The sequence below is a fragment of the Mauremys mutica genome, chromosome 12 (genome assembly GCF_020497125.1).
Source record: "Mauremys mutica isolate MM-2020 ecotype Southern chromosome 12, ASM2049712v1, whole genome shotgun sequence".
Classification (NCBI taxonomy): Eukaryota; Metazoa; Chordata; order Testudines; family Geoemydidae; genus Mauremys; species Mauremys mutica.
Window position 1 is genome coordinate 9,349,902 of NC_059083.1, and position 21,890 is coordinate 9,371,791.

A 21,890-nucleotide genomic window follows, 5' to 3' on the forward strand; every position below is an offset into this window, starting at 1 on the left:
TGCTGCGGGCTGTGCTAGAAACCACACTGGACGCTGTTCAACGTGCTATGGGCTGTGCTAGGAACGACACTGCACGCCGTTCAGCGTGGTACGGGCTGTGCTAGGAACGACACTGCACGCCGTTCAGAGTGCTACGGGCTGTGCTAGAAACGACACTGCACGCCGTTGTGTGCTATGGGCTGTGCTCGAAACGACACTGCACGCCGTTCAGCATGCTACAGGTTGTGCTAGGAACAACACTGCACGCCGTTGTGTGCTACGGGCGGTGCTCGAAACGACACGGCCCAACGTTCACTGTGCTACTGGCTCTGCTAGAAACGACACTGCCTGCCGTTCACCGTGCTACGGGCCGTGCTCGAAACGATACTGCACGCCGTTCAGTGTGCTACGGGCTCTGCTAGAAATGACACAGTCCAAGGTTCAGCGTGCTACGGGCTCTGCTAGAAACGACACTGCCCGCCGTACAGCGTGCTACGGGCCGTGCTCGAAACGACACTGCCCAACGTTCAATGTGCTACGGGGTCTGCGAGAAATGACATGGCCCGCCGTTCAGCGTGCTGCAGGCCGTGCTTGAAACGACACTGCATGCCGTTCAGCATGCTATGGGCTGTGCTAGGAACGACACTGCACGCTGTTGTGTGCTACGGCCTGTGCTAGGAACGATATGGACCAACATTCAGTGTGCTACGGGCTCTGCTAGAAATGACACAGTCCAAGGTTCAGCGTGCAACGGGCTCAGCTAGAAACGACACTGCCCACTGCTCAGCGTGCTAAAGGCTGTGCTCGAAACGACACTGCAGGCCGTTGTGTGCTACGGGCCGTGCTCGAAATGACACGGCCCAACGTTCACTGTGCTACTGGCTCTGCTAGAAACGACACTGCCCGCCGTTCACCGTGCTACGGGCCGTGTTCGAAACGACACGGCCCAACGTTCAGTGTGCTACGGGGTCTGCTAGAAACGACATGGCCCGCCGTTCAGCATGCTACGGGCTGTGCTCGAAACGATACTGCACGCCGTTCAGTGTGCTACGGGCTGTGCTAGAAACGATATGGCCCAACGTTCAGTGTGCTACGGGCTCTGCTAGAAACGACACGGCCAAACGTTCAGTGTGCTACGGGCTGTGCTAGAAACGATATGGCCCAAGGTTCAGTGCGCTACGGGCTCTGCTAGAAAAGACACTGCCCGCTGTTCAGCGTGCTACGAGCCGTGCTCGAAATGACACATTGCACGCCGTTGTGTGCTACGGGCTGTGATAGAAACGGCACTGCACACTGTTCAATGTGCTACGGGATGTGCAATGAACGGCATGCGGTGCTGTTCAGTGTGCTACAGGCCGTGCGAGGAACGGTGTGCGATGCCGTTCCCTGTGCTACAGGCCGTGCGGTGCTATGGACTGTGACAAATGTATCCGGGGTGGAGGCTCCCAGGAAGGCTGCGAACTGGGTGCTGGGGCAAGTCCCTTTTTACCTGAGTCTCCCCAGGGCTGAGCAGCTCTCACTGTCTGTTGTGCAGAGAGGTGTGGCCCCATCCCTGGGTTTGTTCTTCGGGACACCAGGACAGTTTATCTTAGCAGCACGGACTTAAGGGGTGCCCTTGTTCCCAGAAGGTTTAGGCTCAGTGGGATCTCAGCATACCAAGTGACAGTCCCAAGGGGGTCCCGACCAGAAAACCAGTTACACAGTGTCATGAATAGTTAGTAAAGGGTTAAAGCATAGTACCTGGTGGGCACCTGACCTGAGGACCAATCAGGGAAGAGAATTTGAAACTCCTAGGAGGGAACTTTTCCCTCTGTTTGGGGGGGTCTTTGTCTTTGGCCGATTGGAGTTCAAGAGACCAGACGAGTTAATCAAGTCCCTACAAGTTCCACCTTTCTGAACTAATTTCTTCTAGTCAAGATAGTGAGTATTAGAAAGATACTTTGTGTCCTTATCTAATAATCCTATGTTTGCAATTCTGTGTGTTTGTTATTGATTATTCTTAATTCTGCTTGTACTGGTTGTACTGAGAAAGAGAGAGGATTCTCTCCAGAACTTAGCAAGGTTATACCCTATGAGTGCCCAGCTTGGATTCATAGAGATTCTGTATTTTCTTTTGTTCTCTTAATAAATTCTTTTCTTTTCTTTGGACTTGGTTAATTCCTTCCCTTGGGGAAATTCAGGGGAAGGGGAGGGGGAAGTGGGCTGCTTCCCTGTGTGTGTGAGATTCAAGGAGTTGAATCAGGGGGGAGGGGGAAGGTTCCTCCTCTGTGAATTGATCTGTGTTCCCAAGGGGGGAAACAGGGGTGTCCCGGCCCACGGAATTGACCGGGTGGTGGCAGCCGAAGGGGAGACCTACCCTAGGATTTTGGGGTGGGGGGAAGACATGCGGGTCCTCACTTTGAAACCGCCCAGTTTCAAGTGAGGGTAGACTCTGACACACAGCATGAAGTGTTTATATTTTTATTGATTATTTCTAATTTTTCCTTGACTCCGGTGTAGATACTGAGGCTCTCAATGAGGACAGTCAATGTATCTTGGCTCTCTGCTCCTAGTGGTTTTTGTTGGTCTTCTTCAGTCGCTTGGGGAAGAGGTCTGCATATTCTGCAGCTTTCTTCGCGTCCTTCTCAGTGCGTTGCTTCTTGAGAGCATAAGTATGAGTCTCTCTGGAAGCACTCGGGGAATTCACAATGGTTGGATCTTAGGAACCTTGGTCCAGAGTTTCTTGCCTTCCTTTCTCACAGGTTTGCTCACTACATATTGACGGATGGCATCTGTTCTGTAACGCTAGAACAGCTGGCAGATTCTGCCAGCCCTCTGGGGACCAAGTCGAGGAGGCCCCGTGGGATCTGTCGGGTCAGAAATCCCCCACGTGTGAATCTTCTCCTCCTCCTCCCGTTCCCCATCTCCTCCACCTCCATCTTCTCCTCCTCCCGTTCCCCCATCTCCTCCACCTCCATCTCCTCCACATCGCTGCTGCTGGGGTCGTCCTGGAGCTGGGGCTTCACCCGGGCACAGGCCTCTTGACCCCCTACCGCCCCACATTGTCCCCCAGCAGCACCTCCCGTTAGCACCGCAGGTGCAATCCAAACGCAGAGCACAGCCAGGGGAGAGGCCAGAGCGCACGGTGGCTTGTGCTGCTCGCACAGGCAGGGGCATGAAGGTGTAATGGTCCAAGCAGTGACACTGTGCCTGGCTCCGCTGCCATGTGGATGCCCCGCGGGCTGTGTTGCCTGGGCAGGGGGAGAAGCTGATGGCTCCATCTGCCGCTGGAGTCCCCGAAGCAGCCCGAGGCTAGAACAAGAGAACCCGGCTCGCCAAGGATCGGGGCCCTCAAAGCGGGCTAAAAACGAGCCCTGCCAGGAGCCTGGCTTCGGCTGAGCTGTTCTCGCAGCCGCCCGTTCCCTGGCTCACTTGGGTCAAGGAGCCCAGCGCGATCAACAACGAAGCCTCCACTTCCCTAGGAGTCGCTGCCACAATCAAATCAGCCCCATTCATTACGAACAGGGAACGGCGCAGCCTGTATTTATCCACTGCTGGGCTCTGCCCCGCCCATGGGCGGAGCCAGGCAGGGAACCTGTTCTGTGGGCGTCCTAGGAACGTCACGGCGCGCCGTTCAGCGTGCTACGGCCCGTGCTCGAAACGATACTGCACGCCAATCAGCGTGCTAGGGGCTGTGCTAGGAACGACACTGCACGCCATTGTGTGCTACGGGCTGTGCTAGAAACGATATGGCCCAACGTTCAGTGTGCTACGGGCTCTGCTAGAAACGACACTGCCCGCTGTTCGGCGTGCTACAGGCCGTGCTCGAAACGACACTGCACACCGTTGTGTGCTACGGGCTGTGCTAGAAAGGACACTGTCCGCTGTTCAGCGTGCTATGGGCCGTGCTCGAAAAAACACTGCACACCGTTGTGTGCTACGGGCCGTGCTCGAAACAACACTGCACGCCGTTGTGTGCTACGGGCCATGCTCGAAACGACACTGCACGCCGTTGTGTGCTACGGGCCGTGCTCGAAATGACACTGCACGCCGTTCAGCGTGCTACGGGCTATGCTAGGAATGACACTGCACGCCGTTGTGTGCTACGGGCTGTGCTAGAAACGATATGGCCCAACGTTCAGTGTGCTACGGGCTCTGCTAGAAACGACACGGCCCAAGGTTCAGTGTGCTACAGGCTATGCTAGAAACGACACTGCACACCGTTGTGTGCTACGGGCTGTGCTAGAAAAGACACGGCCAAACGTTCAGTATGCTACGGGGTCTGCTAGAAACCACATGGCCCGCCATTCAGCGTGCTACGGGCTGTGCTAGGAACGACACTGCATGCCGTTGTGTGCTACGGGCTGCGATCGAAACGGCACTGCACGCTGTTCAATGTGCTACGGGATGTGCAATGAACGGCATGCGGTGCTGTTCAGTGTGCTACAGGCCGTGCGAGGAACGGTGTGCAATGCCGTTCCCTGTGCTACAGGCCGTGCGGTGCTATGGACTGTGACAAATGTATCCGGGGTGGAGGCTCCCAGGAAGGCTGCGAACTGGGTGCTGGGGCAAGTCCCTTTTTACCTGAGTCTCCCCAGGGCTGAGCAGCTCTCACTGTCTGTTGTGCAGAGAGGTGTGGCCCCATCCCTGGGTCTGTTCTTCGGGACACCAGGACAGTTTAGCTCAGCAGCACGGACTTAAGGGGTGCCCTCGTTGCCAGAATGTTTAGGCTCAGTGGGATCTCAGCACACCAAGTGACAGTCCAAAGGGGGTCCCGACCAGAAAACCAGTTACACAGCATGAAGTGTTTATATTTTTATTGATTATTTCTAATTTTTCCTTGACTCCGGTGTAGATACTGAGGCTCTCAATGAGGACAGTCAATGTATCTTGGCTCTCTGCTTCTAGTGGTTTTTGTTGGTCTTCTTCAGTTGCTTGGGGAAGAGGTTTGCATATTCTGCTGCTTTCTCCTCGTCCTTCTCAGTGCGTTGCTTCTTGAGAGCATAAGTATGAGTCTCTCCGGCAGCACTCGGGGAATTCGCAATGGTTGGATCTTAGGAACCTTGGTCCAGAGTTTCTTGCCTTCCTTTCTCACAGGTTTGCTCACTACATATTGACTGATGGCATCTGTTCTGGAACGCTAGAACAGCTGGCGGATTCTGCCAGCCCTCTCGGGACCAAGTTGAGGAGGCCCCGTGGGATCTGTCGGGTCAGAAATCCCTCACAAGTGAATCTTCTCCTCCACCCGTTCCCCCATCTCCTCCACCTCCATCTTCTCCTCCTCCCGTTCCCCCATCTCCTCCACCTCCATCTCCTCCACATCGCTGCTGCTGGGGTCGTCCTGGAGCTGGGGCTTCACCGGGGCACAGGCCTCTTGACCCCCTACCGCCCCACATTGTCCCCCAGGAGCACCTCCCGTTAGCACCGCAGGTGCAATCCAAACGCAGAGCACAGCCAGGGGAGAGGCCATAGCGCACGGTGGCTTGTGCTGCTCGCACAGGCAGGGGCATGAAGGCGTAAAGGTCCAACCAGTGACACTGTGCCTGGCTCCGCTGCCATCTGGATGCCCCGCGGGCTGTGTTGCCTGGGCAGGGGGAGAAGCTGACGGCTCCATCTGCCGCTGGAGTCCCCGAAGCAGCCCGAGCCCAGAACAAGAGAGCCCGGCTCGCCCAGGATTGGAGCCCTCAAAGTGGGCTAAAAACGAGCCCGGCCAAGAGCCCGGCTTCGGCTGAAGCGCACTGGGCTGTTCTCACAGCCGCCCGTTCCCTGGCTCACTTGGGTCAAGGAGCCCAGCGCGATCGACAACGAAGCCTCCACTTCCCTAGGAGTCGCTCCCACAATCAAATCAGCCCCATTCATTAAGAACAGGGAACGGTGCAGCCTGTATTTATCCATTGCAGGGCTCCGCCCCGCCCATGGGCCGAGCCAAGCCGGGAACCGGTTCTGTGGGCATGCTAGAAACGACACTGCACGCTGGTCAGCGTGCTACGGGCCGTGCTCAAAACGACAGGGCCCAACGTTCAGTGTGCTACGGGCTGTGCTCGAAACGACACTGCACGCCGTTGTGTGCTACGGGCACTGCTAGAAACGACACTGCACGCTGTTAAGCGTGATACGGCCCGTGCTCGAAACGACACTGCACGCCATTGTGTGCTACGGGCCGTGCTCGAAACGACACTGCCCGCCGTTCAGCGTGCTACAGGCCGTGCTCGAAACGACACTGCCCGCCGTTCAGCGTGCTACAGGCCGTGCTAGAAACGACACTGCACGCCGTTCAGCGTGCTACAGGCCGTGATCGAAACGTCACTGCCCGCCGTTCAGCGTGCTACGGGCTGTGCTAGGAACGACACTGCATGCCGTTGAGTGCTACGGGCTGTGCTAGGAACGACATGGCCCACGGTTCAGAGTGCTACGGGCTGTGCTAGGAACACCACTGCACGCCGTAGTGTGATACAGGCTGTGCTAGAAATGACACTGCACGCCGTTGTGTGCTACGGGCCGTGCTCGAAACGACACTGCACGCCATTCAGCGTGCTACGGGCCGTGCTAGAAACGACACTGCACGCTGTTGTGTGCTATGGGCCGTGCTCGAAACGACACTGCACACCGTTCAGCGTGCTACGGGCTGTGCTAGGAACGACACTGCATGCCGTTGTGTGCTACGGGCTGTGCTAGGAACGACACGGCCCAAGGTTCAGAGTGCTACGGGCTGTGCTAGGAACACCACTGCACGCCGTAGTGTGATACAGGCTGTGCTAGAAATGACACTGCACGCCATTGTGTGCTACGGGCCGTGCTCGAAACGACACTGCACGTCGTTGTGTGCTACGGGCCGTGCTCGAAACGACACTGCATGCCGTTGTGTGCTACGGGCCGTGCTCGAAACGACACTGCACGCCGTTGTGTGCTACCGGCCATGCTCGAAACGACACTGCACGCCGTTGTGTGCTAAAGGGTGTGCTAGAAACAATAAGGCTCAACGTTCAGCGTGCTACGGGCCGTGCTTGAAAGAAAACTGCACGATGTTGTGTGCTACCGGCCGTGCTCGAAACGACACTGCATGCCGTTCAGCGTGCTACGGGCTGTGCTAGGAACAACACTGCACGCCGTTGTGTGCTATGGGCTGTGCTAGAAACGATATGGCCCAACGTTCAGTGTGCTACGGGCTCTGCTAGAAACGACACTGCACGCCGTTGTGTGCTACGGGGTGTGCTAGAAACGACATGGCCCAACGTTCAGTGTGCTACGGGCAGTGCTAGGAACGACACTGCACGCCGTTCTGTGCTACGGGCTGTGCTAGAAACGACACGGCCCAACGTTCAGTGTGCTACGGGGTCTGCTAGAAACGACATGGCCCAACGTTCAGTGTGCTACGGGCCGTGCTCGAAACGACACTGCACGCCGTTGTGTGCTACGAGCCGTGCTCGAAACGACACTGCCGAACGTTCAGTGTGCTACGGGCTCTGCTAGAAACCACACTGCCCAACGTTCAGCGTGCGACGGGCCATGCTCGAAACGACACGGCCCAACGTTCAGTATGCTACGGGCTCTGCTAGAAACGACACGGCCCAACGTTCAGTATGCTACGGGCTCTGATAGAAACGACACGGCCCAATGTTCAGTGTGCTACGGGCTCTCCTAGAAACGACACTGCCCGCTGTTCAGCGTGCTATGGACCGTGTTCGAAACGACACTGCCCAACGTTCAGTGTGCCACGGGGTCTGCTAGAAACAACACGGCCCAACGTTCAGTGTGCTACGGGCTCTGCTAGAAACGACACGGCCCAACGTTCAGCGTGCTACGGGCCGTGCTCCAAACAACACTGCCCAACGTTCAGTGTGCCACGGGGTCTGCTAGAAACAACACGGCCCAACGTTCAGTGTGCTACGGGCTCTGCTAGAAACCACACGGCCCAACGTTCAGCATGCTACAGGCCGTGCTCAAAACGACACGGCCCAACGTTCAGTGTGCTACAGGCTCTGCTCGAAACCACACGGCCCAACGTTCAGTGTGCTACGGGCTCTGCTAGAAACGACACTGCCCGCTGTTCAGCGTGCTATGGGCTGTGTCATTCGTTGTGCTACGGGCCGTGCGATGAATGACCTGAGGTGCCGTTCGTTGTGCCACGGGCTGTGCTACGTGCTGGGCAGGGTCGTTCCCTCCCCGCTGCCCCTCCCCCAACATCCCCCGCCCCCGGGTGTCCCTGGGGCTCTGCCTGCCCCCAATAACCTCCCCGCCCGGGGCTCTGCCCTCAGACCCCGCGCCCGGCCCCGGCCCGGGGAACAGACACTCACCGGGGAGGCGGAGCAGGACACGCAGAACCTCGCGGGCTCAGGAGCAAAACCAAATGGCGACTCACTCCGAGCATTGCGGGCGGGGGCGGGGCCGCAATATGCAAATTGTATTCAGTGGCAACCTGGGATTGGGTGACAGACCCTGCGCGGGGCGGGGCCGGGCAGGGGGCGGCTTGCGCCGGGTCTGCTCGGCACAGACCCAGAGCTGGGCGCGTCTGGACAGGAGCTGGAGACCGGCCGCTCCGCTCCCTCGCCGGGCCGGGGGAGGGTTCCTGGCTCCCGCCAGTACCCCGGAGTCACCCCTCGCCCGCCCCAGCACGGACCCCTCAGCGCCGGGCTGCCCCGCGCAGGGTGGGGCCCCGGGCAGAGCGGGCCGTTGGGGTGTGTTCACACTGGGCAGCTGCCGGCGGTGATTTCTCAGCCCCGGAGAAGTTCTTCGCCTCCCCAAACAGTGTCAGGCGCGTTTGTTGCTGCGCCTCGGCTGGACTTCGAACCCCCGCGACCGGAGCAGTCACGTCCCCGCCCCGCAGTAACAGGGGAGGTCCGGCGTTTGCACTGCCGGGGCTTTGGCTCAGCTCCAGGGGGGAACTGCCCAGGGCGCAGGCAGCTCAAGAAATGGAGGTTTTATACCAATTCCAGCTGCCTTCGTTTGCTCTTCCAAGACTCCCCCTCGCCTGGCAAAGAGCTCAGGCGTTCAGTGTGGGCAACTTTTGTGTGAGATAAAAAACCAGAGCTCAGCTCCTGGGAGCAGCGGGTGTCCCTGCCCTGTCTCAGCAGCAGCTCCCAGCAAGCCAGGGGCGCCCTCAGCTAGGGCCAGATTTTAGAGGTGGATGCAGCACCCACCACTGGGACCAGGTTTCCCAAAGGGCTCTGTTTTCACTTAGCCCCCTACATAGGGGGTCAGCTTTTCAAAAGGGATGAAGGAAAAGGGGGGGGGGTTCACCATTGTCTTCAAGGGGAGCTGAGCGCTTGGTTGTGGGCACTGGGCCCTTCTGGAAATTCCAATCTTACTGCCGCATGGAGAAAACAGCCCTGGAGTTATGGAGCTACGTGTAGTTATGAAGTCACACAGCTCTCCCCTCTGATCTCCCCAGTTTAAGTTTCTGTACATTTCACAAGTTCCTGTAGAAGGTCTGTAGGTTGCCTGTCTGGAAGGTGGCTCTGCTTTCTGTTATGGGGGGCAGGAGGGGATGAGATATTTTGAAACTACATGTGACTTTCAAAACACAGTCTAACCACAATAGATTCTGTTCTTGTAAAGCCCTCAGATGGATCTGTGCTTAGCACAGCCCGTAAGAGGGTTTCAGCCCAGCTCAGGTGCTGAGCTTGGCTATGCTCATGTTTTCCTAGTGAGTGATGAAAAATGTGGGTTTGATTTCTCTGTCTCTGCACTGACCATGTTGCTTTGGGGACCTTTTACACTGGGGATCAGGGGAGACTCAGCCCAGCAGAGCAGGAGAGCAACGAGGGCTGTGGGAGGGGAAATGGGGGTCTGGGGGAGATGAGAGACCTGCCCCCATCAACACTCAGGGAGACAAAGGTCAGGAGAGGCAAAATGGGGGTGAAGGAATTAAAAGGAGAACTCAGATGTATAGACACCCATAGGGCAGGGGATTTAGTGTACAGAGAGAGAGGAGGGGGCTGAAAGGAGAGATTTAGCTGTATAGATACCCAGGGAGAGGGACCCTCACAATACTAGCCTGGTCCCAGTTCTGGAGGAGCTTGAAGGCTTCCAGGGGCTGATGGGCTCCCTTTTCCTGGGGAGCTTAGGGGACTGGACTGCCTTGGCCTGGGCTGGGAAACTTTCATGTTCCTTCCACGCTACAGTGTGTTGCAAGAATTCCCCCCACACACACACACACACATGCAGTGGAGGAGTTTCCCTCCCTCCCCACTTCCAGATCGCCCCCTGCACCCTAAGCACAAGAACTTCCCACCCAACTTAGGTTCCCTTCTCACACCCTCAGAACTGTTCTGCTTTGGCTTCCTGTGGTGGAGGGAAAATATTCCACCCTGTGACTCAAGCAATATGATTGGCCAAGTGCCCAGAGCTGCAGAAAAGGACCCTCACTGCAGTCACTGAGGTTCCAGAGTCGCTGGCACAGAGCTATGGAGCAGAGATCCCTCCCCGTTCCTCCCGTGGCACTGAGCACTACACCTTTAAGGGCTGAGCTTCCCAGACAGAGTCTGGGCAGAATGCTGGGCCGCTCTTGTGGCTCAGCATGGCCAGGTCTCAGACCCAGAATAAAGCCTGACTCTTGCAAGCACCATAAGCCCCGAGGCCCAGATCCCCAAAGGTATTTAGGTGCCTCACTTCCAAAATGGGGGCATTAGGTGCCTAGATACCTGTGAGGATCTGGGACAGTGTAATCACTGACCACCACAGCTCCCCTGTCCCTGCAGAGAGTGAACCCTGTCCCACCTTTTGGGCACTCAGCACCCAACAGTGCCCAGCCCAGCCCAGAACCATTCATTTGGGCACCATACTGAGGTGCGGCGGAGAGGGAGGATGAAGTTGGAGAGGCCCCCAAAGCAGAGTGTGTAGGATCCCCAGATCCTCCTTGAACACCACCAATGGAGGAGTCTCCTCCCAGCCCAGGTTCTCCCTGGTCCCCCAATACAGGAGTCTACCCAGAAGGGAGAGTGAGACCCGTGGGGGCCTGGCCCACTGACAGGGTTTGTGCAAGAGACTGTTCAAAAGCTGGGGCATAGCCTGTGGCTCTGTGACAGGGCCTGAGTGAGAGATTTGGAGGCAGTTGGAGAAAGTGACAGGCCCTGTAGACACCCAGGGAGGCAGACGCGTGAGGGGGGAACTGGAGAGAGGGGGGAGAGATTCAGGCCTCTGTGACCCACATTTGACCCCTCCAGCTTGGCCTGCCCTGGTTCCCATAGCTGCTTTTCGGCAGCGGGAGCATAACACTGACACCAACGAAAGTGTTGGTGGGTTCCAACTGAAGCAAAAGGCCCCGTTTGCTCCAGATGATCCATGGGTCTGAGTCTCACCCGCTGCCCTGTGCCTTATGTCATCCCTTACACATGTACATCGCAGCAGGGGCACTACCATGGCGCACAGGGAGTGGGAAATCAAGCCTAGTTCTTACAAGGTAAGAGAAATGCAAATCCAGCTCTGCCTTCAATTTGCTGTGCCTTGGCAGTGCTCCCCCAGCGTTACAAAGTCCAGGCAGTTGGGGTGGAAAATAACCACAACCCGCCCACTTCGGCTAAATCAGCAGCTCAGGAGCTGCTCAGGGCTTTGTTGTCTGATCCCGGCTGTCAGGCTCTTCCTGTTTATTACTTTAGTACAAGGCACAGTACAAAGTAGCTCTCTTCATACAACAGTTGACTCTGGCTACGTCTACACTACCCGCCGTATCGGCGGGTAGCGATCGATTTTTCAGGGATCGATATATCGCGTCTCATCTAGACCTGATATATCGATCCCCGAACGCGCTTCTATCGATTCCGGAACTCCACCGCCGCGAACGGCGGTGGCGGCGTCGACATGGAGAGCCCTGGACATCGATCCCGCGCCGTGAGGACGGGTAAGTTATCGATATAAGATACTTCGACTTCAGCTACGTTATTCACGTAGCTGAAGTTGCGTATCTTATATCGATTTTTCCCCTTAGTGTAGACCAGCCCTCAGACTAAAGAGAACTGCCCATTATTCTGCACTCGTAGAGTTGCCAACTTTGTATTTAAAAAATAAGGGACTTCTTTCTTAGCACCCTCACTGCACTGCCCCTCTGGATATTACTACTACTAATAATAAGCAAAAGTCTAAAAAAAAAGACTATGGTAAAGATGAGGGGGTGGTAAAGTGTCCACAAAATGCCAAGTTTACACAGCTGCTATGTTCCCTTGTCTTCTACACTCATTAGGGACCTGCCTCCTTCATCGTCACCATATGAAAAAAATAACTGCCTGCAACAATGCCACATGCACAGCGGAATAGGAATCAAATGGCCTGACAAAATCACCACAAGTGAAATGCTATGGCTGGCAGCCATGACCTAACATAGGAGGCAAATGACCTAAGAACGGCCTTACTGGGTCAGACCAAAGGTCCATCTAGCCCAGTATCCTGTCTTCTGACAGTGGCCAATGCCAGGTGCTTCAGAGGGAATGAACAGAACAGGGAATCATCAAGTGATCCATCCCCTGTCGCCCATTCCCAGCTTCTGGCAAACAGAGGCTAGGGGCACCATCCCTGCCCATCCTGGCTGATAGCCATTGATGGACCTGTCCTCCATGAACTTATCTAGTTCTTTCTTGAACCCTGTTAAAGTATTGGCCCTCATAACATCCTCTGGCAAGGAGTTCCACCTAGGTCGGCCCTGTCATATGTATGGAAAACAAGCAGCTGACTAAGAGAGTGTTGTACTTAAAGTCCTGCACAGGATCTTTTCAGGGGGAATAAGGCAAAATGCCACATTTATTAGTAATACATGTATTAATTAACACTATCATATGCATATGATAAATATATATTACACTCATGCACTCACATACACACACACAAGCACACTCCATTTTGTTGTTACCAATTAGTTGCTCCCCTGAACTGCACTGGCCGGGTGAGTTAGATGGGGGAGGGGGTGGAGCCGGGCTTCTGCCGGTCCGGATCGATGCTCCGATGTTGACAAGAGGAGACCCGGGGTCCTGTGCAAGACACCTCACATTTATAGCAGCTTCCCTCTCATGCAAATTTGTACCAGGTTCAAAATTTGTGTCTGTGTCCATTGGTCCTTTGTGCTGCTTCCCTCTGGGTGTTGTCCCAATGCTTTCAAAAGAAGGTGCTTGCATCTAACCCCCCAGACTGTCAATATGTCTGCTCCACTTGACAAGTTTTATTGTCCTTGGGTCTGGCGTCCACCCCCTCTCCAAGGGTTGAGGCTGTCTGGAGGTGCTGTCTTCCATGCCTTCCTCATTCACACCTCGTTCATTCAACAGGGCAATTGATTAAGGGAGTGGGGGCGGGGAAGATCTTATTTTACTCCTAGCAAAAAGACATATTTCTTCTACTTTAACTATCCTTAGGGGCTATAATATTATACCAAGGCTTAACACAAAGTTTCTACATGAGGCTCCGATACAAAGTTTCCATATACCAAGGCTCATCAGTACAAGGTTTCTATATGAGGCTTTGATACAAAGTCTCATGAAAACAGAGGTCACACGTGGGTAGACCCACTAGAAGGTTATATGAAGAGGCACAATGTAAAGTCATATGAAAATGATCAGAGATTTATCTACCAGAGCTCTGTACAGCGAATTTAAAAAGGCAGTAGGAAGGTTGGCCGTCCCAAATTCCGCTGCAAGGATTCCATCAAGCGGCACATACAAGCTGCCGGGCTGGACGTAATGATCTGGGAGGATACGGCTCATGACAGGTGATCTTGAAACTGCCTCCAAGGAAGCAGAATGAGCAACAGAATATCACTGTGTCACCTGGGCTGACAATAGGAGGAAACGTAGCAATTGCTCAGGCTTCTTATGCCTAGCGCTGGCTCTGCTTCCTCTCAGTTCCTGCACAACCATTACCACTTCCTCAGGGCTTGTCCCCACACAAAAATCAAACGCTTTAGCTACCCCGGTATAGCCAAAGCCATACATACAACCCCCCAGTTACACCGCTATAGTAGGTCCTTGTACTGGTGTAGCTAGTGCCACCAGGGGAGAGCTGTACAGTTACTGACAACAGCTAAAGCCTCTAAGCCAGGGCTAAGCTGAAGGAAGAGCGTCCCCCACAACGCTGTCAGTGCAATGTGACTGGTAAAATAGTGTGTGTTGTTGGCCAAGCCTGAGTAAGCTGGACGGGGAAGATGCAGCACAGGAAACAGAGCATCTGTGGGCAGATCAGCTCGCGCAGGGCTTGTGAGAAACCATCTGTGTCACTCGCAAACAAGCAGGCTGGGGCTGGCCCCGTTGCCAGAAGCACTTGGTTACCCACCGCCACAGCTACACAAGCCTTGTGCTGTGTTAATGCAACCTGGGCTGCGGGCCGGGCCTGGCTCCCCCCGTTTCTATTCCCCTCCCCAGGCCAGGCTGCCCGGTGTCCCCGGGGCGCCCGCCCTGCGCTGAAGGGTCCGTGCTGGGGCGGCCGAGGGGCGACTCTGGGGAACTCCCCCGCCCCGGCCCGGCGAGAGAGCGGAGCGGGCTTCACCTCCTGTCCAGACGCTGCCGCCGGCCCGGCCCCGCCCCGCGCAGGGTATGTCACCCAATCCCAGGCGGCGACGGAATACAATTTGCATATTGCGGCCCCGCCCCCGCCTGCAGAGCTCGGAGTGAGTCGCCATTTGGTTTTGCTCCTGAGCCCGCGAGGTTCTGCGTGTCCTGCTCCGCCTCCCCGGTGAGTGTCTGTTCCCCGGGCCGGGGCAGGGCGCGGGGTCTGAGGGGAGAGCCCCGGGCGGGGGGCTTATTGGGGGCAGGCAGAGCCCCAGCGACACCCGGGGGCGGGGGGATGCTGGGGGAGGGGCAGGCAGAGCCCCAGCCCGGGGGGTGGGGGAAATGGGGTGGGGGTGGACGGAGCTGGGGGAGAGAAGAGACACTTGGGGGGGGACAGGGTGGGGCGCAGGGGGCTGCTGGGGGGTTGCAGGCTGGGGTTCAGAAGGGCTCGTGGGGGGACAGACTCGGGCATGGGCTCAGTAACTAGTGGGGTGCCAGCGTTGGGATGGGGGAGGGCGCTAGAGAGACAGGGGCAGATGTGCCAGACTGACTGGGAGAGGCCTGGGGTCAGCCAGGGCTCCCCAACTCCCTAACAACTCCCTGCCCTGCCCCCCAAAAAACTCTGTTCCATACTTCTCCCATCCGCAACACCTTCCAGGTTCAGGCTCCTCCCCTCCCCCTCAGCTGCTTGGGGTGGTAGAGTGACCAGACAGCAAGTGTGACAAATCAGGACCGGGGGTGGGGGGTAATAGAAGTCTATATGAGAAAAAGACCCCAAAAGTGGGACTGTTCCTATGAAATCAGGACATCTGGTCACCCTGTCTGATGGGGGCAGGGAATATAGTTCTGTATTGTAATTTAAATGAATTACTCAATTTTCTGTATTAATATCCCCACCCCCTGCCGCCCCAGCCCTGGGCTCCCCACCGACAAACGTGACCTCCTCGTTCACCACAGCAATCCCCGTTTACAGTTGCAGTGGGGATCAAACCGTTTCTCCTATTTTTATTTAACTTTAGTATAAATCTTGCTCCACCATCCCCCGCAACTCCATCTTTAGTGCTCCAAATGCACATGGAAGCCATAGGGACTAACCCTCAAACCTTGTACCCAGAAAGGGATGGGGCTCTAGTAAAGAGGGGTCAGGCAGCGGAGCAGGTGTGAGGGCGCTTGGGGGCTCTACACTGGCAGAGAAGCAGGGTGTGATGTACTCGCAGAGGAGGGTGGAGGAGGAGAGGGGGTATCGGGAGGGTTGTGGGAGAAGAGGTGCCGGGGAAGGGGGAGGTGTGGGAGGAGAGGGCTGGGGGTGGGTACAAGGGGAGAGGTGCGGGGGAAGGGAGGGTACAAGGGGAAGGGGTGCGGCGAAGGAGCGATGGGGGGAGGTACAAGTGGAGGAGCTGGGAGCGGGATGTGGGGGTGCCAGGGCTGAGAGGGGCAGGCGCTGACAGCTGCTTCCCCAGCCCCCTGCAGGCAGAGCTGAGAGGACGGACACTGACCCCCAGGTGCCCAAGCTGTGGGGGTCCCCCGGCAGGGCAGTATCCCCCGCAGCCCTGCTCGGAGCCGGGCTCTGCCTCTCCCCGGCCAGGGCAGGCAGCGCGGGGCTGAGGCGGGGGAGGTGCACGCCGGGCTGGGTCCGGGGACAGCAGGGGGCAGCTCCCTGGCAGCTCGGGCTGCCCAGCCACTCGCCTTGTCAGCGCGAGCCGGGATCCGCGCCCCCTGCCCAGCCCGGCGGCGCCCTGCACAGCCCACTGCCGCGGGGAAACGCCGCCCGCCCTGGGGAGACTCAGAGCAGGAGCAGCGGTCGAGGCAGCAGGACCCCTCCCTGCATCCCAGGCCCTGCTTCCCTCCGTCCCCAGCTCCTCACACCCAGGCTGGGCTGCAGTTCAGGCTGCCCTGCCACTGGAGAGCCAGAGCATCATCCCCCGGAGCTGAGCCCCTCTCGCCGCCCGCCGCAGTCCGGGCTCAGCTCCGGGGATGATGCTCGGGCTCTGCAGCCGCAGGGCAGCCTGAACTGCGGTGCAGCCTGTGACACTCAGGCTGCCGTGAGCGCCATCTAGCGACTGAATCCAGAACTGCAGTGTCACTTCCAGCTCAGCCTGAAAGCCTCAGCCGACCGGGAACATCTTGGTTCAGGGCCAGCTCCCGGCTTTATGCTCCCCAAGGGGAAAAAAAGGGGGGGGGGAGCAGAAGTGCCGCCCCTTGGAAAGTGCCACCCAAGCACATGCCTGAAGTGCTGGTGCCTAGAGCCGGCCCTGTCCCCAGCTCCTTTCCCACTCTGGGAGGCACGTTACTAACTAGGGCGCAGTAGAAAAGTAGGGATGAAGGAAGCTAGTTTGGAGACAGGCCACCGCTCCGAACGAGGGATAGCTGCTAAAGATCGTGCTCAGTAAAGCTAAACACCCAGTGACTCCTGCTCTTCGTTCCCCAGGTTCCAGCTCACAGGCGCTGCTGACAGGGAGAGCTGTGGGATGATCAAAGGGAACCGCGCTATTTCGGAAACCTGCACGGCCATAGCTAAATGGATTTGTGAGAAAGTTGCACTGAAATAATTCACTGCTCTACAGGCAAAATGCTTCTGAAATAAATGTAGTCAAACTTCACTAATTCTGGGTCACTGAGAACGAAAATGATGCTTAAAATTGTTGATTGGCTCTAGTTTTCAAGGTATGCTATTGGGTCAGTATATACGACCCTTGCCTTGGGAATGGCAGAGGATAAGTGAGTAATAAAGGGAAGGGATCTCAATTTAAACCAGAAATAACTAAAATACATCTTTGACTGGATCTATGAATAAATCTATGACTGGGTTTGGACAGTACTTGCTTTTTAGGCAAAACAATGAATGATGCAATCTGAAGCTGGTATTGCGTCATACATGATATGAATTGCATCATGTTATTCCTAGAAGTCATGGATGATGCAATTATAACGAAGCTTACATCACTCTGCTGAACAAATTGCCCTATATCAGCTCTAGAAATCATACAGTGTCGTGCTCTCTTATTTGTCAGTGTTTGATTTTGCAAAGGGACACATTTCTGTTTAGCCAAAGTGAGCAGAGATGCCTCGTACTTGTGTGAACAGTGCAGATAACTTCTGCTATGTTTGTGGTGAAGTGACTTTTGCATCACAAAAGCGCAGTATAACCACTATGGTTAAGAAAGCCTATCACCTTTATTTTGGCTGCAAAATTGGAGATCAGGACAAGAGGTGGGCCCCACACATATGCTGCAACACTTGTGCAACAACTCTTCGCCAGTGGTTGAACAGGAAAAGGAAATCTATGCCTTTTGCAGTGCCAATGATTTGGAGAGAGCCAACAGATCATACCAGCAATTGTTACTTCTGCATGATGCCTCCAGTTGGGAAGGGTGTGTCAAAGAAGAAAAAGTGGACTGTGCTTTATCCAAACATTCCATCAGCTATACGCCCAGTACCCCATGGAGAAGGACTACCGGTTCCTGATGCACCAGAATCATTCTCACTTGAGTCAGATGAGGAAGAGGATGAAACTTCTGGTCCTGAACCATCAATGTCACAGGACCCACATTTTCTCCCATCCTCCTCCTCTGAACCACACCTCATAACACAAGGTGAACTGAATGACCTTGTCAGGGATTTGGAACTACCCAAGAGTAAGGCAGAGCTGTTGGGCTCCAGACTACAGCAGTGGAATCTCCTGGCAGGAGATGCTCCATTTAATGAATACAAGAGACAAGCCAAGAAGCGCCGAGTAGATACTGAATAGGACTAAACTATGTACATAATAGTTTTTTCCCTTTTGTTTCATAATAAATTTTATTTATATAACCCTTTTGCTGATTTTTAAAGTGTTGCATAAACAGGACAGGTGAAATATTATCATGTAAAGCAACCATAAACACATGAAAAGACCTAGGTTTACAATTTATGATTAAAACTCTACTATCTACACAATATACATAGACATAAAATGTAAAAACTTAAATATCTTAGAAACAGTAGCCAATCAGTTGTTTTAACTGTCATATTTGAATTCAGCACATCAAAATACATAATAAATAGCACATTTTATCTCTGAAGCAGACGACTTCTCAAAAATTGTAGACCAGTGAATCAGTCAGACCAATGAGCTGCACTTGCGTAACTGAAATAGCAAGTACCCTTGGTTTTTTTTTTTCCTCCTAAAAGAAAAGTCTCAGACAAACCCATTTTCCAAGGAATCATAGAAGATACAGGGTTGGAAGGGATCTCAGGAGGTCATCTAGTCCAACCCCCTACTCAAAGCAGGAACAATCCCCAACTAAATCATCCCAGCCAGGGCTTTGTCAAGCTTGACCTTAAAAACCTCTAAGAAAGAAGATTCCACCACCTCCCTAGGTAACCCATTCCAGTGCTTCACCACCCTCCTAGTGAAACAGTTTTTCCTAATATCCAACCTAGACCTCCCGCACTGCAACTTGAGATCATTGCTCCTTGTTCTGCCAGATCCATTCACTTGTTCCTCAGGAGCTGGGTCTGATTTCATGAGGAGCTGGCTGCCTCTTGGGCATCGTGTGGGAGCAGACACTCTTGGCTCTTAGGAACAGTTTGAAAATTAAAAGTCATAAAGCCCCAATGTCACCGCTGGAGATCTCCGTGCCATTTGGTCACCTCTCAAAGGCAGAGTTTGGAACATTCTTCCACCCGGCCCCACTTTCAGCCATAGCCTCTAATTCTGTGGGAGATTTAGGGGAAGAAGCACCAGTTTGTATTCCCACATCTGGTAGTTGCTTACCATTTACGCACCCAAATCTGAGCGCACAATAGTTCTTGTCACAGATCCACAGGGTCTGGTCTATGTCCAGCCTTTAGTGGGCTGGGCCTGGCCCGTGGCCTCCAAGTCTGGGCCTTCGGCACCAATGATCCCTGTTTCTCTCTGTGGCTCCCTGCAGCAAATCCAGACTCCTACGGGAGGCTTCTGTACACTGGACCCCTGCAGCACACACTGCTCCCAGGGAGTATTTGCAGCAACACCAGGCAGCCTTTTCAAAACAAGGTAACAATTTATGTCACCTGCCTACAGAATGTGTAAGTTCTTAGGGCAGCAATGAGAGGCAAAGGTTAAGGCCTGGTCCCCAGTGGCCAAGCCAGTGCAATCAGGCAGCTGAGCTGGTATGGAATCCATTTTTGCTCCATGTTCTTATGAGTCCCAAGTGCAAAATTCTGTCTCTTCAGAGTCCAGCCCTTCTCCGAGTCATCACCCGTTGCTCTCTAGCTGGGGCCTGTTTGCCGCTTCCCTTCTGAGAGGTGGCAGGGAAATCTCCTTTGTTTGAACATCATGGTCACTGAGGTTCCCAATTGCCTTTCCAAATTCTCCTTTGATCTGGGTTGGTTTCTACCAGTCCTTTAATGACCCCTTCATACCTCCCCTGACAGATGTGTGACTCCACCACTCCATAATCTTCCTCCAAGAGCAGGTTTAACCCTTTTGCACCCCTGGGTAGCAATGCAGAGAGAAACTGAGGCACATGTGAAAAATATTACATAAAATGCCCACTTTGTCTGTGATTCCCTCCCTCTTCGCCCCAAATATCCTTGAATGTACAGTTATGAGCGTGCTATGAGACCTCCCCTTGGAAAATCTGATCCTAAAATCTTTGCAGACACTGCTCTGGGAATCCACAGGATTCAGCGCCTGCACTTGCTAGCCACTGAGAGTCACCCGCTGTCCATAAACTGCTCAGCTAGCCCCAGTTTTTCAGCTTTTCTGGTGGTGGGGGCAGGGCAGGGCAGTGTCACTGACACACAGGGTCTGTGCTATGCCCAAACCTTCCATCAGTCTCCTGCTAGTAACTATTTTAGTGTCCTGGACCCCAAGGATCCCCACTGTTCTGCAACAGCCAGACTGTAACCTCAGTGAGTATCTGCAGCGACCCCAGGCAGCCTTTTCAACATAAGGTACCAATTCATCAGTCACCTGCAATACAGAGCTTAAATTATTCCAAGAGACATGTTTAGGCTTCAACCCAGGTTTATGTGTACGTAACCCTTCTGCCAGGCCGAGTTGATAGCAGCAAGGGCTGGGTTCAATACAGAGGGGTCTCCTCCCAACAACGTAAAGCAAAACCAGCTTGAGCCCCCACCCAGTGACCTGGGAAAATCTTACACACACTCCTGGGTGCCTCGAAGAGGCAATACTTCCCCTCTCGCAAGCACAGAGTCTCGGTGTAGCAGAAAATGTTTAATAACATGAGGTAAACGACATCAGCATTAAATTGGGAAAACACCACAACTAGGGTTCATAGACCAAACCATGAGCAAAGACCCACCCCAGAAAATTGGGCCATGTCCTCTCTCTTTGGTTCTTGACTTCAGCAACCCAAAAATCCCCCAAAGTCCAACACCCCAAAAATCTCTTGAGTCCGGCAACTCAAGAGTCACCCAAAGTCCCAAAAGTCTCTGTCCCTGGTCAGTGCAGCTCCAGAGTTCAAAAGTTTATCTGCAGGGTTTTACCCCTCGCAGCCTGGGTGGAAATGGGGGGAAAAAGGGGGACATGCAGGGTATTAAGGGGCACCTTACGTGGTGTGAGGCCAATTTCCGACCTCTCCATGGTGTTCCACTGCAGCCTTCAACATGAGCCGCTCCTGCTGTCCCACAAACTGCTCTGCTCTGCTCTACCAGCCATGCTGCTCCTCCAACCCTCCCACAAACTGCTCCACTCCACTAGCCGCTTAGCAATAGATCTTCAGGCTCCCCCACTAGTTAACACAGCACTCAGTAATTTCAGCTTCTAGCAGGGAAGTCCCAGTGCTGGTGCACCATTGGGCCAAAGTGAATTCAGCTCAGTAGCTTGTAATTAGACTCTTAATAGACTCAATGTTAGCTCTGACATGCAGCTGCAGCAATTGGTGTATCAGGCTCATAAAGCAGACCCACAACACAAAGTACAAATCTCAACCTCTCTTTATTCACTGGGTTTTGGAACCCATGTCCCTTGTCTAGCGAGTGCTACTTAGGTGATGGTGAGTCCCTCTGTCATAAAACAGTTTCATTGTCCTTGATTCACATAATCAGGATGCCAACACTTTATTCCTCCTGCCCCAATAACAGAAATTGAGGATCCCACAGCTGCCAAAGTGATCATTTTAGGCTGCCATGGGCTATGCTAGGCAGGGTGGGTGTGCCTGTGCAAACAAGATCACTCCCTGAAGTTCTTTTCCACACTTGCCATAATTCACCACCAGATGTCAGGGTAGAGCTCATCTTGACTCTGCTTACATGTAAAAAAAATAAACTTGTTTTAATTTAAATTAAAAAATCTGAAAAAAATCCAATTTTGATTTTTAAAGTCACAGCATATCCACCCTGATCAGCCCCATCCCTGGGATCAGTTTATTATGAAAACCTTGTGCAAATACTCCATAACAACAGGTTCCAAAACATAGTCCATTTATCAGCCCCCATGCATATAGTCCTCAAAATCCCATGAGATCTGGTTCATCAATGTCT